Here is an 18,533-nt window from a genome sequence, read left to right on the forward strand (position 1 = left end):
CAACACTACAAATTGTAAATAACATTCACAAACTCACCCGGACAACAATACCCGTCTCTAAAAGGATTCAAACATAGCGCTACAGCGTCTCAGATGTCTGCACTAGACATAAGAAGAACATAAGAACATGCCATACTGGGTCAGACCAAGGGTCCATCAAGCCCAGCATCCTGTTTCCAACAGTGGCCAATCCAGGCCATAAGAACCTGGCAAGTACCCAAAAACTAAGTCTATTCCATGTTACCGTTGCTAATGGCAGTGGCTATTTACCTAAGACTAATGATTTAAATTGCGTCTCCAAAATTACGTCACCGGAAATCCGGAGCGAAACTCTCTAATGAACACTACAACTCCCATACTCTAACAGGATTAAAGGGCTCATAGTAATCATCATCGATTCAAAAAAATGACTAATCCGATTTAAAAAACAGACCAGTCAATCTCCCTATTTAATCCTTTAGGATCCACTGTGTCAAAGAAATAGATCCATTTCTGCTCTCTTTGCAGAAGATAGCTGTCAAAATCTCCTCGATGATTGCAGGGCATTGGTTTCTCAATCACCGCAAACTTCAAATCATCAAAACTATGATGATTCTGTTGGCAGTGTTGTACTACCAGTGTCTCCACTCTATTTCTCACAATAGCACTCCTGTGCTCGATCATTCGAGTCTTAAGACTCCGTTTCATTTTCCCAATATAGAGAAAAGGGCAGGGACACCACAACCCATACACCACGCCTTTAGATTCACAATTTGTCAAAACTTGAAACCTGAACTTGCCATTGGCAAAACATGGTAAAAACTCACCTGCAAAAGTTTGAGCACAAACAGTACATCTATTACAGGGAAAATGTCCCTTTCTACCCTCATAATCAGATGTTAACCGCACTTTCTCATCAGTGAAATCAGAATGAATGACCATATCCCTCAAGTTTTTGCCACGTTTCCAAGCAACGTGGATCCTAAAGGATTAAATAGGGAGATTGACATACCTTTAAATGCACGAATGAATTCTTACAGCTGACACAGCAAGGAGAGTTGGAGGGATTGACAGAACACAGTGTTTAAAGCTGTCTGTTTTGGCGCGAATCTTTTTGACCAATCAGGAATACTAGCCAAGCAGGGTAAGGATAAACAATACAGTAGCGGGAACCAAACATAAAGTAGCTAATCATTTCAAATAAAGTATTGCCACTCAATTTCATTGTTTAGGCCCTTGGGATGAAGACAGTCTAATCTGAAAATCCACTTTTGTTCTTTGCGATGAGCATCTCAGAGAAATTACCACCCCGACATGGTGGAAGTAGCAAGTCAGTTACCAAAAACGTAGAATACTCCCCGTGAATGGCAAGTGGTGGAAAATTTAAGAGAAAAATTTTTATGAGTTATAGGGTGTTCAAAATTGGTGGTGGAGATTGCATGGGAGCACGCTGAATATTGTCCACATGGTTGATGACCAGAAAAATTCTCTGCTCCTAAGGGCGAACCATCTTGAAAATGAGAATGAACCAAAATATTTCTTAGGTGCTTCCCGCAACAAAAGGAAAAACGTAAGGGACAATCAAAGATTTCATGGAGCGACAGCATGGACCAATGGCATTTCAAAATGGATGTGATATTGTGCACATGGGTGGAAAAAAGTAAAATACAATTAATGGAAGTGTCCACTGCCTTAGTTTGAAGGAGAAAAAGAAGATTCCGATTGACATATAAGGCTCGCTTAAAAGCTCTGCGGGTGGTAGGGTTACTACATCTATTTTCCGTAAAAGCACAGACCGTAACACACTGCTGCGATTTGATAGTCATCACCCTACTTCTTTAAAAATGAATATCCCTGCCAGACAATTTTTAAGGCTTTGACGCCTCTGTTCATCTTATGAGGATTTTGTCACACAAACTAAGCACATATCCTCTTCCCTTTTCCTTCCATCCCCTCTCATCTTCCCTTTCCTTCCTCTCTCACATCATCCACAACCTCTTCCCTCTCCCTCAGCCCCCCTTCAGTCCCTCTTTTTCTCTTCTCCAGAACATCTTACCCTTCCCACTTACTCACTCATATCCTCTTCCCTTTTCCTTCCATCCCTGTTGCGATCCCGGGCCGTCCCCGGGATCGCCACTCACCTCGACGCGGTCCCCCTCCGGTCCCGTCGCGAGTCCAGGCTCCCCCGAGCCACAGTCGGGCCGTGCAGGCCCCGAGAACGGCGCCCCCGCACCATGCTGGCTGCCGGCGTTCTCCGCGGCTAGGCCCCGCCCCTTAAAGGGGCCAGCGCGGGAAACTGCAGCACTGCCTCTGGATGACGTCAGACGCTCTCAGGGTATTTAAACCCTGCACCGAGACCTTCTCCTTGCCTTGCAACGAGGTCCCAGGTTTCCCTGCTTCCAGTTGCTGCATTCCTGTGCTCTCTTGGTCTTCTTGGTTCCTGATCCCGGATTGGCTTACGGTGTTCCCTGGCTCCCGACTCTGGACTGGCTTACGACGATTCTCTGGCTTCTGACCCCGGTTTGGCTCACGGTGATCCCCTGGCTTCTGACTCTGGACTGGCAAGTGACGACTCTCAGGCTCTCGACCCTGGACTGGCAAGCGGCGACTCTCTGGCACTTGACTCCGGACTGGTGAGCAACGACCCTCTGGCACTCGACCTTGGATCCCGTCTGACTCTGCCCCCGCGGACTCTCCTAAGTCCCAGCGGCCGGGTCCCTACGGGCGCCTCCTGGGGGGACTCCGGCTTCCAGGGTGAATCTCCTAAGTCCCAGCGGCCGAACTCCTACGAGCTCCTCTCGGGGGAGGCTCGGCTTCCAGGGCGAAGACTTCCTCACCACTGTGTCAGCTCCATCCGTTCCCTGCTTCCTTGCCAAAGCCCTTGGTCGCAAAGGGCTTCCCAGGGCCCTCCTCGGGCCAGCCACATCTCCGTCCTTGCCGCCTCCCGGTCGGGGCCACTGCTGCTACCTTGCAGCAGTTCACCGTTCGGTTCCGATCGGCTCAAGGGTCCACGAATCCAACAGATTGCAAGGCCATGGACCCGGCGGATCTTGCCGGCCTCAAGGCTATTCCGGGCATAGCCCAGAAGCTGCAACAACAACAGTCCTGCCTCGAGACCTTGATGTCAACCGTGCAACGCCTGGCGGATCGTGTTGAAGGGGCCTCCGCAGCTCGCCCCGCAGCATCCTCGTCTCAGGCCAATGCGGGTTCCCCTGCCCCGGTACAGATGCCATCACCGCCTCGGTACTCTGGAGATCCGAAGGCGTGCCGAGGATTCCTCAACCAATGCTACATCCGCTTTGACCTCCTGCCAGCGCAATTCTCCATGGACCGGGTCAAGACGACCTACATTATTTCCCTCCTTGACGGGAGACCCTTGGCCTGGGCTTCCTCCCTTTGGGAGCGCCAGGATTCACGATTGAATAACCTTGTGCAGTTCGTCCAGGCCTTCCGGAGGATTTTTGACGAACCGTCCCGCACCTCCACGGCCACCTCTGAATTACTCCAGTTGAGACAGGGCAGTCGCCCCCTAGAGGAATACGCAATGGAGTTCCAGACCCTTGCCTCTGAACTGGCCTGGGGTGAGGACAGCCTACATGGAATATTCCTGGAGGGTCTTTCACCCCGACTTCAGGACGAACTCGCAGCCCGAGACCTACCGGACGATCTGCAAGAGCTTATAGAGCTAGCCGGGCGAGTGGACCGACGCATCCAGCGCCGCTTCCGGGAGTGAAGGTCCGCCCAGGGGCAGGCCGCTCATCGAATCACGCCGCCTCGGGCCCGAGCCTCACCCCCGGCGGCAGCGGTCCTCCCCCCTGAAGAGCCCATGCAATTGGGTCGGGGTCCGCTATCCGCCGAAGAACGGAGGCGCCACCGCTCACAGGGGTTGTGTCTCTACTGCGGTGGTAAGGGGCACTTTCTGGCTCGCTGCACAGAGCGTCCGGGAAACAGCAGAACCTAGAGTCGAGTGGGGAGTTGATTCTAGGCAGCATTCTTCGAACTCCCCATGTACCGTCCCAACGAGACTCTGTTTTCCAGGAGGGGGATTCGATACCTTGGCACTGATCGACTCCGGGTCCGGGGGGAATTTCATCCTCCGAGATCTGGTACAACTGCAGCTTAAAGTCGTGCCTCAAGAACCACCTTTGCGGGTATCGTCCATCCAGGGGATCCCTCTCCCAGGGACCATTACCACTCGTACACAACTACTCCAGCTTCAGGTCGGACTTCTTCATAAAGAGGAGATCTCTTTTCTCATCCTGGAGAAGTCCATTCACCCACTTGTCTTAGCACTGCCCTGGCTCAGGAAACATTCTCCAGTGATCAACTGGGACTCGCTTCAGATCACGTCTTGGGGTCCAGGCTGCGCCTGTCGCTGTCTTCCTGCTCGTCCGCTTCAGACGCTTCCGCTTCTGGCAGCCCCGCTGACGGTGCCACCCCAGTACCAGGCCTTCCGGGATGTCTTCTCTAAGGAGAAGGCTGAATTACTACCTGAGCATCGCCCCTTCGATTGTGCGATTGAGTTGCTGCCGGACACCACGCCTCCTCGCGGTAGAGTTTATCCTCTGTCCCTGCCGGAGACCCGGGCCATGTCTGCCTACATTAAGGAGAATCTAGACCGAGGCTTTATAAGACCATCCAAGTCCCCGGCAGGAGCCGGCTTCTTCTTTGTGGCCAAGAAGGATGGGTCTCTTCGGCCCTGTATCGATTACCGGGGCCTGAACCAGATCACCCGACGAGACCGCTATCCCTTGCCCCTGATTCCGGAACTCCTGGATCGTCTGCAGGGGGCCCGCATCTTTACCAAGCTAGATCTTAGAGGAGCATACAACCTCGTACGGATCCGGCCGGGAGACGAGTGGAAGGCCGCCTTTAACACCAGGGACGGTCATTATGAGTACCTCGTCATGCCATTCGGTCTCTGCAACGCCCCAGCCGTGTTCCAAAACCTAATGAACGAGGTGCTTCGCGATCTTCTGTATACCTCAGTCATTGTCTACCTCGACGATGTGTTGATTTATTCCCGGGACCTTGAGGAACACCGTCAACATGTGCGCCAGGTTTTGCTAAGGTTAAGAGAGAACCGACTATATGCTAAACTGGAGAAATGCCAGTTCGAGGAGGAAGCTTTGCCCTTTCTGGGTTACATCGTCTCCTCTACCGGCTTCCGCATGGATCCCGATAAAGTCGCGGCTATCCGGAACTGGCCGCAACCTGTGGGAGTAAAGGCGCTCCAGCGTTTCCTAGGCTTCGCCAACTTTTACCGCCACTTTATCCCGCATTACTCCTCTTTAGTGGCGCCTTTAACGGCGCTCACCTGCAAGGGTGCCGATGCCCGGAATTGGCCTCCAACTGCTGTACAGGCCTTCCTCCAGGACACCTGCCTCTGACACCCGGACCCTCTACGCCCGTTCATTGTGGAGGTGGATGCCTCCAATGTAGCCGTGGGGGCCGTCCTGTCCCAGACTTCCAAGGACGGTAAAACTCAGCCATGTTCCTACTTCTCCCGCAAGTTTTCACCTGCCGAGAAAAACTACGGCATCGGAGACAAGGAGCTACTGGCCATTAAGTTGGCCTTTGAAGCATGGCGCCAGTGGCTGGAGGGGGGCCCAACATCTGATCGTAGTTTACACGGACCACAAAGAGTTCTTGTCCCATGCGCAGAGGCTTAATCCCCGGCAAGCACGCTGGTCCCTCTTTTTCAGCCGGTTCGATTTCACCCTTCGGTATCGACCAGCGGCCAAGAATACTAGGGCAGACGCCCTTTCACGCATTACTGAGATTGAGGACACCTCCGAACCCCCTCAATACATTTTGGACCCGGCTAAAATCCAACTGACAGCCACCGAACTTGCACCGGCGGGGAGGGTGGTAGTCCCGGTACGTGCTAGAAGGAAGGTCCTAGCCTGGGCACACGACTCCCTGACGGCGGATCACCCCGGGATCGCCCGGACTCTTCAATTACTGACGGAGTTCTATTGGTGGCCCCGGGTGAAGGAGGATGTCCGCCTATACGTACAATCCTGTCCTACGTGCACGCAGCAAAATCCCCTGCCTGGTCGTCCCTGGGGACTTCTCCAACCACTCCCTGTACCCATGGAGCTGTGGACGCACATCTCCACGGACTTCATCGTTGAGCTGCCCCCGTCCCAGGGTAAGACTGTGGTTTGGGTCACCATTGACCGCTTCTCGAAAATGGCTCATTTTGTGCCACTTGCCAAGTTACCTACGGCTCCTGAGTTAGCTGAACTATTTATCCAGCATATCTTCCGACTGCATGGTTTGCCTCTACATATTGCCTCGGACCGAGGGCCCCAATTCACGGCAAAATACTGGCGGGCACTCTGCAGGAAATTTGGGGTTCAGCTAGACTTAACCACGGCGTTTCATCCCCAGGGCAATGGCCAAGTTGAACGCACGAATCGAACTCTGAAAGCGTTCCTCCGAGCCTTTGTAGGAGAGCAGCAGGACAACTGGGTTGCTCTTCTCCCCTGGGCCGAGTTCTCTTACAATCGCCATCGACACTCCGCCACGCTACAGTCTCCCTTCCAGCTGGTTTATGGAAAGGTTCCCAAACCTCCACTACCATTACCAGTGTTTACCTCCTCGCCAGCGGCACAACTGACGGCCAGCCAGATTCATCAGCTTTGGCACTCCACACAAGAGAAGCTCCACCGCACCGCTGCCCGGTTCAAGGCTTACGCGGATAAGTCTCGGCGACCCGCTCCAGTGTTTCTGCCCGGTTCAAAGGTATGGCTCAGTACTAAGAACATCCAGCTCCGGATCCCTTCCATGAGGCTAGCGCCTCGCTACATTGGACCTTTCCGGGTAGCCGAACGTGTTGGCGCGGTTTTCTACCGCCTACGTCTTCCATCTACCCTTCGCATACATGACATCTTCCATGTCTCTCTCCTCAAGCCGGTGGTCCTCTCCCACTTTCGACCTGTGCCTCCGGAGCCCTCTAATGTCGCTTCTGACCCTGGAGCCACGTACACGGTTAAGGAGGTATTGGATGTCCGGTTCCGTCGTCATCGCTGGGAATACCTCCTGTCTTGGGAGGGGTACGGACCTGAGGAGAACTCGTGGGAACCCTCCTCTCACATCCTGGATAAGGACCTCCTCCGCCAGTTTCATCTGGTCCATCCGGCCAAGCCCCGGCCTCCGGGGAGGGGGCACAGGGGAGGGGGTACTGTTGCGATCCCGGGCTGTTCCCGGGATCGCCACTCACCTCGACGCGGTCCCCCTCCGGTCCTGTCGTGAGTCCGGGCTCCCCCGAGCCGCGGTCGGGCCGTGCAGGCCCCGAGAACGGCACCCCCGCGCCATGCTGGCTGCCGGCGTTCTCCGCGGCTAGGCCCCGCCCCCTAGCCGCGCGCGCACGCGCGGCAGGCCCCGGATCTTAAAGGGGCCAGCGCGGGAAACTGCAGCACTGCCTCTGGATGACGTCAGACGCTCTCAGGGTATTTAAACCCTGCACCGAGACCTTCTCCTTGCCTTGCAACGAGGTCCCAGGTTTCCCTGCTTCCAGTTGCTGCATTCCTGTGCTCTCTTGGTCTTCTTGGTTCCTGATCCCGGATTGGCTTATGGTGTTCCCTGGCTCCCGACTCTGGACTGGCTTACGACGATTCTCTGGCTTCTGACCCCGGTTTGGCTCACGGTGATCCCCTGGCTTCTGGCTCTGGACTGGCAAGCGACGACTCTCAGGCTCTCGACCCTGGACTGGCAAGCGGCGACTCTCTGGCACTTGACTCCGGACTGGTGAGCAACGACCCTCTGGCACTCGACCTTGGATCCAGTCTGACTCTGCCCCCGCGGACTCTCCTAAGTCCCAGTGGCCGGGTCCCTACGGGCGCCTCCTGGGGGGACTCCGGCTTCCAGGGTGAATCTCCTAAGTCCCAGCGGCCGAACTCCTACGAGCTCCTCTCGGGGGAGGCTCGGCTTCCAGGGCGAAGACTTCCTCACCACTGTGTCAGCTCCATCCGTTCCCTGCTTCCTTGCCAAAGCCCTTGGTCGCAAAGGGCTTCCCAGGGCCCTCCTCGGGCCAGCCACATCTCCGTCCTTGCCGCCTCCCGGTCGGGGCCACTGCTGCTACCTTGCAGCAGTTCACCGTTCGGTTCCGATCGGCTCAAGGGTCCACGAATCCAACAATCCCCTCTCATCTTCCCTTTCCTTCCTCTCTCACCTCATCCACAACCCCTTCCCTCTCCCTCAGCCCTCCTCCACTCCCTCTTTTTCTCGTCTCCACAACTTCTTACCCTTCCCACTTATTCATATCCACTCCCCTTTTCCTTCCATCCCCTCATCTTCCCTATCCTTCCCCTTCTCACCTCATCCACAACCCCTTCCCTCAGCCCTCCTCCACTCTCTTTTTTTCTCTTCTCCAGAACGTCTTACCCTTCCTACTTATGCATTCATATCCTCTTACCTTTTCTTTCCATACCCTCTCATCTTCCCTTTCCTTCCCCTCTCACCTCATCCACAACCCCTTCTCTCTCCCTCAGCCCTCATCCACGCCCTGTTTTTCTTGCTGTGCTCTTGCCAGACCTTGCAAAGTTCTCACATCTTTTGTGTGTTTGACTGATGACAACACTCCGTTCCCCCCACCCACCCCAGCACCGTGAAGGGCCTGAGGCGGCGGCGGCGGCGGTGCCGGGGGAGGGAAACGGAGTCATCACTCTCAAACACACAGCAGACGTGGGAACTCTGCGTACCTCCCTTCCTGTGTACTGTGCCTTTGCGTGTCGGTCCGGCCGTCCCTACTACATCCCCCCTTCCCCAGCGGCGGAGGGAGGGATTCAAGCTGCGGGGAAATAGGTGACTGTACTTGCCATTCACGTGCGGTTCTCGGGGGAGGGGCTGGGGGTTGGAAGTTTGCAAACTACGATATTGCTCGAGGCTTACCTGGGATAACAAAGAAGTCGCAGCGCCTGTGATGCAGTGTGCAAGATGCCGGCCGCTCGCCCGCCACTCCAGAGTCCCATTAAGCTCCATTTCCTCCCGGCTCCGCTCTGACCGACGTGTTCTGACCGACGTGCTGTCACCCATGTGCGGCCCGTCGGGCAGAGCCATGCTCTACTGTGCATTTGCGGGCTGTCGGTCAGAGCCCATTTATATTGTAGATAAACATCAAGAATTAAATACAGAGGCAGATATTTTATAAAGTATGTGAATATACAGGATAACTTTCAAACAAATCCACACAGCCCTTTATACACATGTATATGGAGGCGTGGAGATCTATGATAGTATTTTATAACCTGCGCATATGAAGTATCCAAAAATTATAAAATTTACACTTAGAGGTAGATTTTTTTAAAAAGCGCGATCGCGTACTTTTGTTCGCGCAGCAGGCGCAAACAAAAGTACGCAGGATTTTAAGATACGCGCATAGCCACACGTATCTTATAAAATCCTGGATCGGCGCGTGCAAGGCTGCCGATTTTGGGCAGTCTGCGCGCGCCGAGCCGCGCAGCATGCCTCCGTTCCCTCCGAGGCCGCTTCAAAATCAGAGCGGCCTCGGAGGGAACTTTCTTTCGCCCTCCCCTCATCTTCCCCTCACTTCCCCTACCTAACCCCCCCCCCCCCCGGCCCTATCTAAATCCCCCCTTACCTTTGTCCCTAGATTTACCCCTGCGAGAAGCAGATGTAAATCTACGCATGCCAGCGGACTGCTGGCGCGCCGTCATCAACCCGGGGGCTAGTCCAGAGGCCTCGACCACCCCCCCGGGCCGACACCACGCTCCCGGTCCCGCCCCTGAAACGCCACGTCATTCAGCCGAGCCCCCGACACGCCCCCTTCAAAAAACCCCGGAACTTACGCGCGTCCCGGGGCTCTGCTTGCGCCGGCGGCCTAAGCAAAATAGGCGCGCCGGCACACGAGGGCCCTGCTTGCATAAATCCGGGTGGATTTACACGAGCAGGGCTTTTAAAATCTGCCCGTTAATGTATGGTTTCACAGTATATCTGCAATGCATTGAAAGCGTGTACTTTTCCTACTTATTTTAAAAATATACATGTGTATACTTTATTCATGAAAGAAATCACAACTTGCTCACTTAAAACCCTGTTTGCACATGGAAGTCAGTAAATTTTTTAAAGTGCATGGATAATTGAATTCCCTAGTTTGCCGAAACCTCCACCAGCTCACCCAGTCCTTCTCCAGATCATCAAGATCCTCCTAGTTCTTCACTTTGAACTCCCTCCTAGTTCATCCAGACCTCCCACCTAACCAAAAGGCGAATCTGATAGCAATTGTGCAAGATAATTAGCAGGTGTAAAATCACGCAAATGTGCAAATCTACATGTGTAGGTCTGTTATAAAATAGCGACTTGAGCTCTTGGTCCCATCCTAAACTCCCCTACACCACTTCTTTTTTACACGTAAATGTGCACGTAAGACTGAAAATATACGCATATTTTTGATGTTTTTAAAATAGCATGTGTGTGAATGCAATCTACTTATTTGCATATATTCACATTTTACACGTGTAAATGTTTTGAAATTCAGCCCATACTGTTTTCAAAATACTTACTTGGAATTACCAGTTCTCCGATACTACTACCAGATCACCGAGACTCTCTAGCAGTTCACCCTGAACTCCCACCAGATCATCCAGACCACCCACCCAAAAACTGCAGACAACAAACTACGTGAATCAATTAGCAGGTGTAAAAGTGTATGAATAAATTCAGGCATATATAAGCATTTATCGCATACAAAATAGCATCAACTATATGTACTTCTGACCCCCACTTGTAAACGTCTTAGACCACCCCTTTTATTCCCTGATAAAATGTGCACAAAAAATTGAAAATACACATGTACTCTTAGGGGTTAATTTTCAAAAGACTTTATATGTATAAACGTGGGTTTTACATCTGTAAAGTGAGCTTTTGAAAATTGCTGCAATATATGCCATTGAATTGTCCATAGGTTATATGCATGTAAATGCACTTTACACGTATAAATGGCTTATGAAAACTGCAACGATAGTATGTTATATTTAAATGTGTAACACCTTTGAAAATAGCCTCCTTGATGTTTATAAATAGCACATATGTTCTTACATGCTACTTACATGCATATAAGCTATTTTTACATACTGAATCCCTTTGAAAAATATGAAATCAAATAACTACTCATAGCAACAATAATCTTTTCTGGACAGGATATTTACTGCCAACTAATCCCCTACTCAAAAGTATTCACTGCCCAGAAAAGATATTTTTAGCGTATGCTCCCTGAAAGGTGAATTTTAAAAGTCTGGCACACACCCAAACCTCACAAGTTGTGCTGGCGGCGCGCGCTGAGCGGATTTTAAAAGCTTGCCCAGATACACGCGTACTTACCGCTGCGCGCACAAATGAAAAGTTTAAAAAAAAACAGGGGTGAGTTCTGGGCAGGGCGTGGGCATTCCTGGATTTTAACTTGAAATTAGTGCGTAAATACTTACATGCATAGGCGCGCGCTGGGGTCCCCTGCCGCGTAACTCTTATTTCTCGTCTGCATGACGTGTAAATTGTAAAACAAAAATTTCTAGGCAGATTCACAGGGTCGGGGCTAACAGGGCAGAAGAGAGGCTCGTAAACCAGGGGGGGTTTGGAAGTCCTATTCCTTACCTGGGCAAACTGGGATCAATTTGGGAAACCAGGTAATGTCTTTTAAAATCGCCTCACTTCCGCGGTAGAAGTAGCAATTGTGCACATAGGCACAGGACCACTTATAGTTGCATGCACTTGTGTGTGTGTGCAGTCGAGCCATTTTATAACATACGCGCATATTCGTGCATATATTATAAAATGGATGCGTCCCTGGGCGCAGGCTAACGAACATGCGTACATGTGCATCCGCATGCTGGTTTAAAAGTTACCATCTAAAGCAGCACAGAGATTATTTCTGCTATAGAAATAGGAGAGAAAGTCAGTGGAGAAAATGTTGATTGCTGTAACAGGGGCCTATATACTGAAAAGGCCAGATTTTAAAAACTACGCGCGGGCGTAGATTTGTGCACGCAACCCGGCGTGCACAAATCTACGCCCGATTTTATAACATGCACGCGCAGCCACGCTCATGTTATAAAATCCCAGGTCGGCGGGCACAAGGGGGTATACAATTGTGCGATTTGCGTGCGCCGAGCCGCGCAGCCTTCCTCCATTCCCTCCGAGATTTACTGTAACAGAAATTACTGAGACAGAGTTCCAGTGAATGGGGCTGTTTTCTTCAGTTTGGTATCATAACTATAGCCCCTCTTCTAGACAGCAATGAAAATAGGGGCATACTCAGTATCGGGCTTTGTCCATGCACAGTCCCACCAAACTTTGATGTGGATTCAAGAACTGCAAACAGGACACATCTTGCTTCCCACTCCTCTCTCTTGGGCAGGAAGGCTGGACACTCTTCCTCCCACAGACAAAACACGCCAGCGTGCTGCAACTCCCTTCACTAACCACAGGGTGTGGATTGGCAGGTTGATATCTTTACATCCTAAACTCGTTCGCAGAAATGTTGAGCCAAATACTGAAAAAGAATAGAGAAATCTAAAAAATCAGCTCCTCTTTCTCCAAATTCCAAATCCTGAATCCACCCTGACTTGTGGGGTCACCTACTAATATGCAGGCAGGGGGGGGGGGGTGCTGTGGCAAGATGGTACATTCCTTCACTATTCACTGTTTGGCCCTAACCATTAAGCCAAATTACCTTGTAGTAGGGCTGTACATAACCAATATGGAAAGTCCAAAAAAGAGTTTGACAAGTGATTTTTAATTAAATTAATGAGAGGAGGTTAAGCCTCTGGTGGGAGGGAAAAGGTAAATAAGAAAATTCTTAACCTTGAGACTCTGGTAGGCAGCCTATAGAAAGATTTGGGATTTTGTTTCCATTGGCAAATCTGATCTCCCCAACATTTTTCGTATGTGCTTTCATATTAGCAGGTGGAGTTTTCTACTCCTGTGATTATATGTAGCTGCTGATCAGTTTTATTTCAATAAATATTCATTTTAAAATATTATCTGCTCTCTGGCATTTACTCTTATTACTTAAAAGTATAATACTAGAGTGCAACGTCCTTCTTTACAAGGTATATGTGGAACAGCTGCATATTCATATTGAATAGTCACCTACTTTCAGTAGGTTAGGTGCATCATAATCACAGCTCCCAGTTTCCTATGTAAGATCATAGATAAATTCTGTGTCAATTATATACATTTGCATGTACCATATTTGAATTATTTTGCATATTGATTAATGTAAATATATTTTGCATAATACAAACAAAGTAGTTTTCCCAACAGAGCTTTATATCTGAATATCTGATTTCTTCTTTCGAGTGTGTAATGGGTGGTAAATTATGGGTATTGATACTGTAATGTTTGGCCAGCCGTGAAACTGCCGCATTCACCACAAGATGCCGCCAGCTCCTTCCTGATGTCATGCTTTTCCAACACTACCAAAGCTAAGATGCTGCCATGCTGCTCCTGCCCTGGGTCTCCCTACGAGCACCGTGCAACACAACTTAAAGGCCCCATGGCACTCTCCTATGATGTCAGCCAGCCTGGGGATTTATGTTACAGCTGTGCAGTAATTCAACGGCTCAGCAACAGGTCCTCCTGCCTTGCAGTGCATGTTGATACCTCTGTAACTTGTTGTCTTTCCCTGTCCTATTGTCCTGCCTTGCCTTGTCATCTTGCCATGCCTCCTTGTCTTATTCCTGCCTTGCCCTGCCTTTCTGTTCACTTACCCTGTCTGCCCTGCCTTGTCTTATCTGTCTTGGTCTGTTTCCCGGTTTTCACCTCTGTTGCGGATACTGCCTCCTGTTTCTGACCTCTATGTGGATTCTTACTATTCCTCTGGACGTCTGCCTGTCCCGACCTTGGCCCAGACCTGGATACTGATTCTTACTGCCTGCCCACAGTCTTGGCCTGCACCTAGACCCTGCCTACCCGTTGACAACTCTGACCTCTGCCTGTATCCTGACTTTGTCCGACTGCTTCTTACAGGACACTCACTTAAGCCCTGCTGGCCCCTGGAACCCAAGAGCTCATCCTGCGGTGGACGGGGCTGGTAGAGGTGAGCAAAGGGTATTGTTATTGGTAAGTTGGGAGGAAAGGGGGTAATGGTGGGAAAGTTACTGCATGCCCAGTTGTGGATGGAATACATGTGCTTCCAAGATGTTTTTTTTAACAAGCAAACTTTAAATCTTTGCACCTGCTCCATTTAATTTTTTTCTAATAAATGTCCTTATTTTATTATAGTCTCCATTTTTAAAGTTAAATGCTACTGTAGTAGCTTTCCTTAATGTCCTCCCTTCAGTCATTATGTTAAATTTGTTTAACTCATGATCATTATTGCCGAGTGGCCCCACCACTGTTGCCTCTCACACCAGTCCTGTGTCACAGTGAGGCTTTAGATCTAGATTAGCACCTGTCTTGTTGAGTCCAGGAATGGCTGCTCCATGAAGTAAAATATCCTATGCACCTAAAAGTATCTGATGGACACTTCCTTTGCAAATAAATTCCAACTCATAAAACAATGCCCAATGAGTTCCTTTGAGATATTTATTTTTTTATAAAAGACATGAGTAAACCTCTATGAAAAATACTTAATGAACAATTACTGAAGAATTTTTAAAGGAGGAAGTGGAATGTTTCATAAATTTTCAATGCATTACTGACTTGTAATGCTATGATTACTTTTTAATCATGAACTATCCACCTCCAACCTTGAAAGTCTTTTTTTATGTGAATGAAATGTGCGCTGTGATATTAAAATCATAAGTAATGATTTTATTAGAGTGTGAGATGGTCTTGTTTATCTTCAGAAATCCTATTCTATTTAATGTCCATACTACCAACGCAATACTGACTTATGAACTATGCAAATGCATAGTTCATAAGTCGGTATTGTGTTGCATAGTTCATAAGTTTTCCTCCTTTAAAAATTCTTCAGTAATTAATTGTTCATTAAGTATTTCTCATAAATAAGAGGTTTACTCACGTCTTTTATAACAATAATAAATATCTCAAAGGAACTCATTGGGCATTGTTTTATGAGTTGGAATTCATTTGCTCCATGAAGTAGTCATTTCTGGCATTTAGAAACTGTACCTCCCTAGCCTGTCCCAATGTGATATACCCAATTAATATTGGGGCAATTGAAATCTGGAACCCAAAACAATATTGAAATATTAGCCTAAGAAGGTGTCAGCAAGCCTGATGTTGTGTGACTTCAAAACAAGACACCAACCGGTCTTCTAATCATTCACCTTCAGCATACTTTAATGCTTCAAAAAAGTATTTTTTGTATAATTTTATATTTTTCTTAAAAATAGTCCTCCATCCTAAAACGGTGTTAGAGGGTAGACTCTTTAAATATAAGCATAATATAGCCCAACACGGCCAGTGTTTCACTTAATAGCTTCTTCAGGGGCATGCGAAAATCGTGGACATAGTCTTTAACCTATAAATATCAAAAATAACTTTAGAAAAATTCAAAGCAAGAAAATGAAAGAGTACTTATCTTTGAAATTTGCAAGGCTACCATTTAAAGAGGACCGTACGTCTCAACCATCACAGCATGGAAACGGAGGAGGAATTGAAGCCGAGGCTCGCGTCTCTTTAAATTCTCAACTCCCGCATGACATCATCAAATTCGTAACACAACATAGAACTCGTCTTTCTGTAAAACGAAAGGAATACTTCAAAAATATTCAACCCAGAAAAACATGCAAATCAAGTTCTGTGTTTAGACCAGCCGGAACAACCGTAACCAGTCTGTAAATCCATCGTTGCTCTGACTGCATTAGCAGTCTTTCCCGATTGCCACCGCGCCAATGGAAGACTGTATACCCATGGGGTCTTAATAGCGAAGTTAAATGGGCGGCATACTATGCATAAGATGAAGGTATTGAGATTGAAAGTTATATTGGAGGGTGTGTGATGGTGAGTGAAATCGTATTGGTTGAAAATATAATGGGCGTGCCTACTATGACATATTAGGGGATTTAAAATCAGAAAAAAAAGGGAAGTAGACTCCAGCTTCCGCCGTGATGAGACGTTGAAGGCAGGCGTTTTTTGAGGCGTTCATGATCTGCAAGAATTCCTAACAGGAGAAAGGAGAATTTAGGCTTCGATATGGTGAGACTTATCGCTGCAGCCGTGTTGAATAATATCGGAGATCAATGATTCTTGTAAGTACTATGGTGATTATTGGCTGCTTACCTTCACCTCGCTCAGTATGACTCTCTCATTCATTCCACTCAAACATGGCCAACTACAAAGGCCATTCTCAATTTGGCTGCTCCTCTTTGTCACATAGCGTGGCCACCTCACACATGCCAAACCAATATGGTCAGCGAAGACTATCATGCGCAAAATACAGCAGCCACCACCCTCTCCCCCTTCCCTTTATGGCAGACCTCCCAACATGTTCGAATCTCCTCATCACATTAGACCATGGTAGAGCCACCCCAATGGGTCTGCCCTCCATCACCACTCACAGCACAGCTATGCCAGGAATAAAAGAGCATGGACCTAAAGGTGACCTTGATCTCCTCAACAAACCATGTCAAGTGCAGCATTGGGAGCGGTATACAATCACCCCAGAAGACGGACTGTCAGAAAGCCACAGTCTGCTGCCAAGCTTCTACTATACATGGGCTACAGCACACATGACCGTGGAATAGGGTGCACCATCTAGCCAAAGAAACAAGGGTGATAGCCTCTGGTATTATTTTATGTATATATATGTATGTGTGTGTGTGTGTGTGTGTGTGTGTATATATATATATATATATTTTTTATTTTTTTTTTTTTTTTTTTTAAAGGAGCTACCAGCAGAAAGTATGGCTCAGGAATACAACTTGTCATGTTAGTCATTGTGGCAACTCTGAGCATATTTTTTTTTTGCGTGTGTGTATGTGTGTATATATACTGAGGTTGATATTCAAAAGCCATTTAGATGGATAACTGAAAAGTTACCCATTAAAATGTCTTACCTGGCTGTATTCGGCCTTTAGCCGGCTAACACTTTAGGAGGTTAGAATTTAGCCAGATAAAGTGGGGGTGTTCTGGGGAGGAGTTGCATTAGCCGGGTAAGTTAACTGGCTAAATTCGATATTCAGAGCTAGCCGGTTATAAATCTGATCGGGTGAAAGAGCTGTCCTTACGTTTGCTGGCTATAATTAACTAGCTAAGTATTTAAGTTAGCCAGCTATATTCAATTGTGTGGATGCACTACTGAACATGCCTAAACATAGGTTTATCCGGCTAACCCCTAGTGCCCATGATAAAAATGGGGTGTGGTTAGGCTAATTTCCAAGCCATCACATTGCATAGGCCATTTCCAAGATGCACTCTGTATTATCACACTTTGTGTTCATTTCCACAACAAGCACTGCCTTGAGTTATTTGAGAGAGAACCTTTGTATAGAGTCAGTCTGACACTCTCTATATATGTACCACTCTAGAGGGGCACTTTGAATTGGGGTGAGTTTTTGGGAGGGGGGTTGGGGGGGTGTTGTTACAGACAGATTCAAAGGTATTCAGAGTAAAATTACCATCAGTAAATAATTATAGCCCTTATAAGTGATGAAAAGGAGTAGATTTTTACACTGCAGATAGCTGTTATGATCAGGATTGTGAACCCTTGGTCTGACGGGGGGATGGTGAACCTTAGGAGGTGGCTCCTTAGGTTCCCCCGTTGGGTGGCGAGGCAGAACCCAAGATGGGACGGGCTGACCCTCAGCACTGAAGACTGAGAAGGTCGTGAAGAGTCAACAGGGTCTTCGCCACTGGAAGCCTGCGGTCCCCCCGGGAGGAGCCCATAGACCCCTGGGCTGCTGGGACTTAGGTGGGCCCTTGGAGACGATAGTCCAGAAGAAGTCCAAGGTCGAGTGCCAGAGGGTTGTTGCTTACCGGTCCGAGGTCACACGCCGAGGGATTACCACTTGCCAGTCCAGAGTCACACACCGAGGAATCACCAAGAAGAAGCAGGAACCAGGAATCAAGAATCTGAAGCACCAGAAGACTCACCGAAGCAAGCAGCCTTGAACACACACGTTGCCAAGTCGAAGAGTGAGCGGAGGAAGTCTTCTTTTATGCTTCCCCTGTGCCTAGCCCATTAGGAGCAGGTGTAATCAATTTAGGGCACGAGGTCCCTTTAAATTCTGAAAGGAGGCGTGGCCTCGTGCCTAGGAACACGGCAGCCATCTTGGATTCCCGGCCACGGAGTAAAGCGGCCCGACGCCACCAGGGAGGAGCAGGGACGCCTCTCAGCCCGGCAGCCCCTGCGGAGGTCCGCGCCGGTGTGTGGGGGAGATTGGGGCCGGACTCTTGTGGCCCCCCCCGATGCTGCCGCAGCGGCCCCGCTGTCGCGGGTGAGGTAAGGGATCGCGGCCGCGGCCATCCGCGGCCGCAGAACACAATAGCACTGCAGTGTACAAATCAACTCCACTTGTTAGGCTTTTCATGACTTATAAAGGCCATAATTCTTTACTGATGTCAGTTTTGCTTTGAATTCCTCTGAATGTGTCTGTAGTATCTGTAGTATTTTCTATTTTTAT

Source organism: Rhinatrema bivittatum, chromosome 7 (genome assembly GCF_901001135.1).
Source record: "Rhinatrema bivittatum chromosome 7, aRhiBiv1.1, whole genome shotgun sequence".
In the NCBI taxonomy this organism is placed as follows: Eukaryota; Metazoa; Chordata; class Amphibia; order Gymnophiona; family Rhinatrematidae; genus Rhinatrema; species Rhinatrema bivittatum.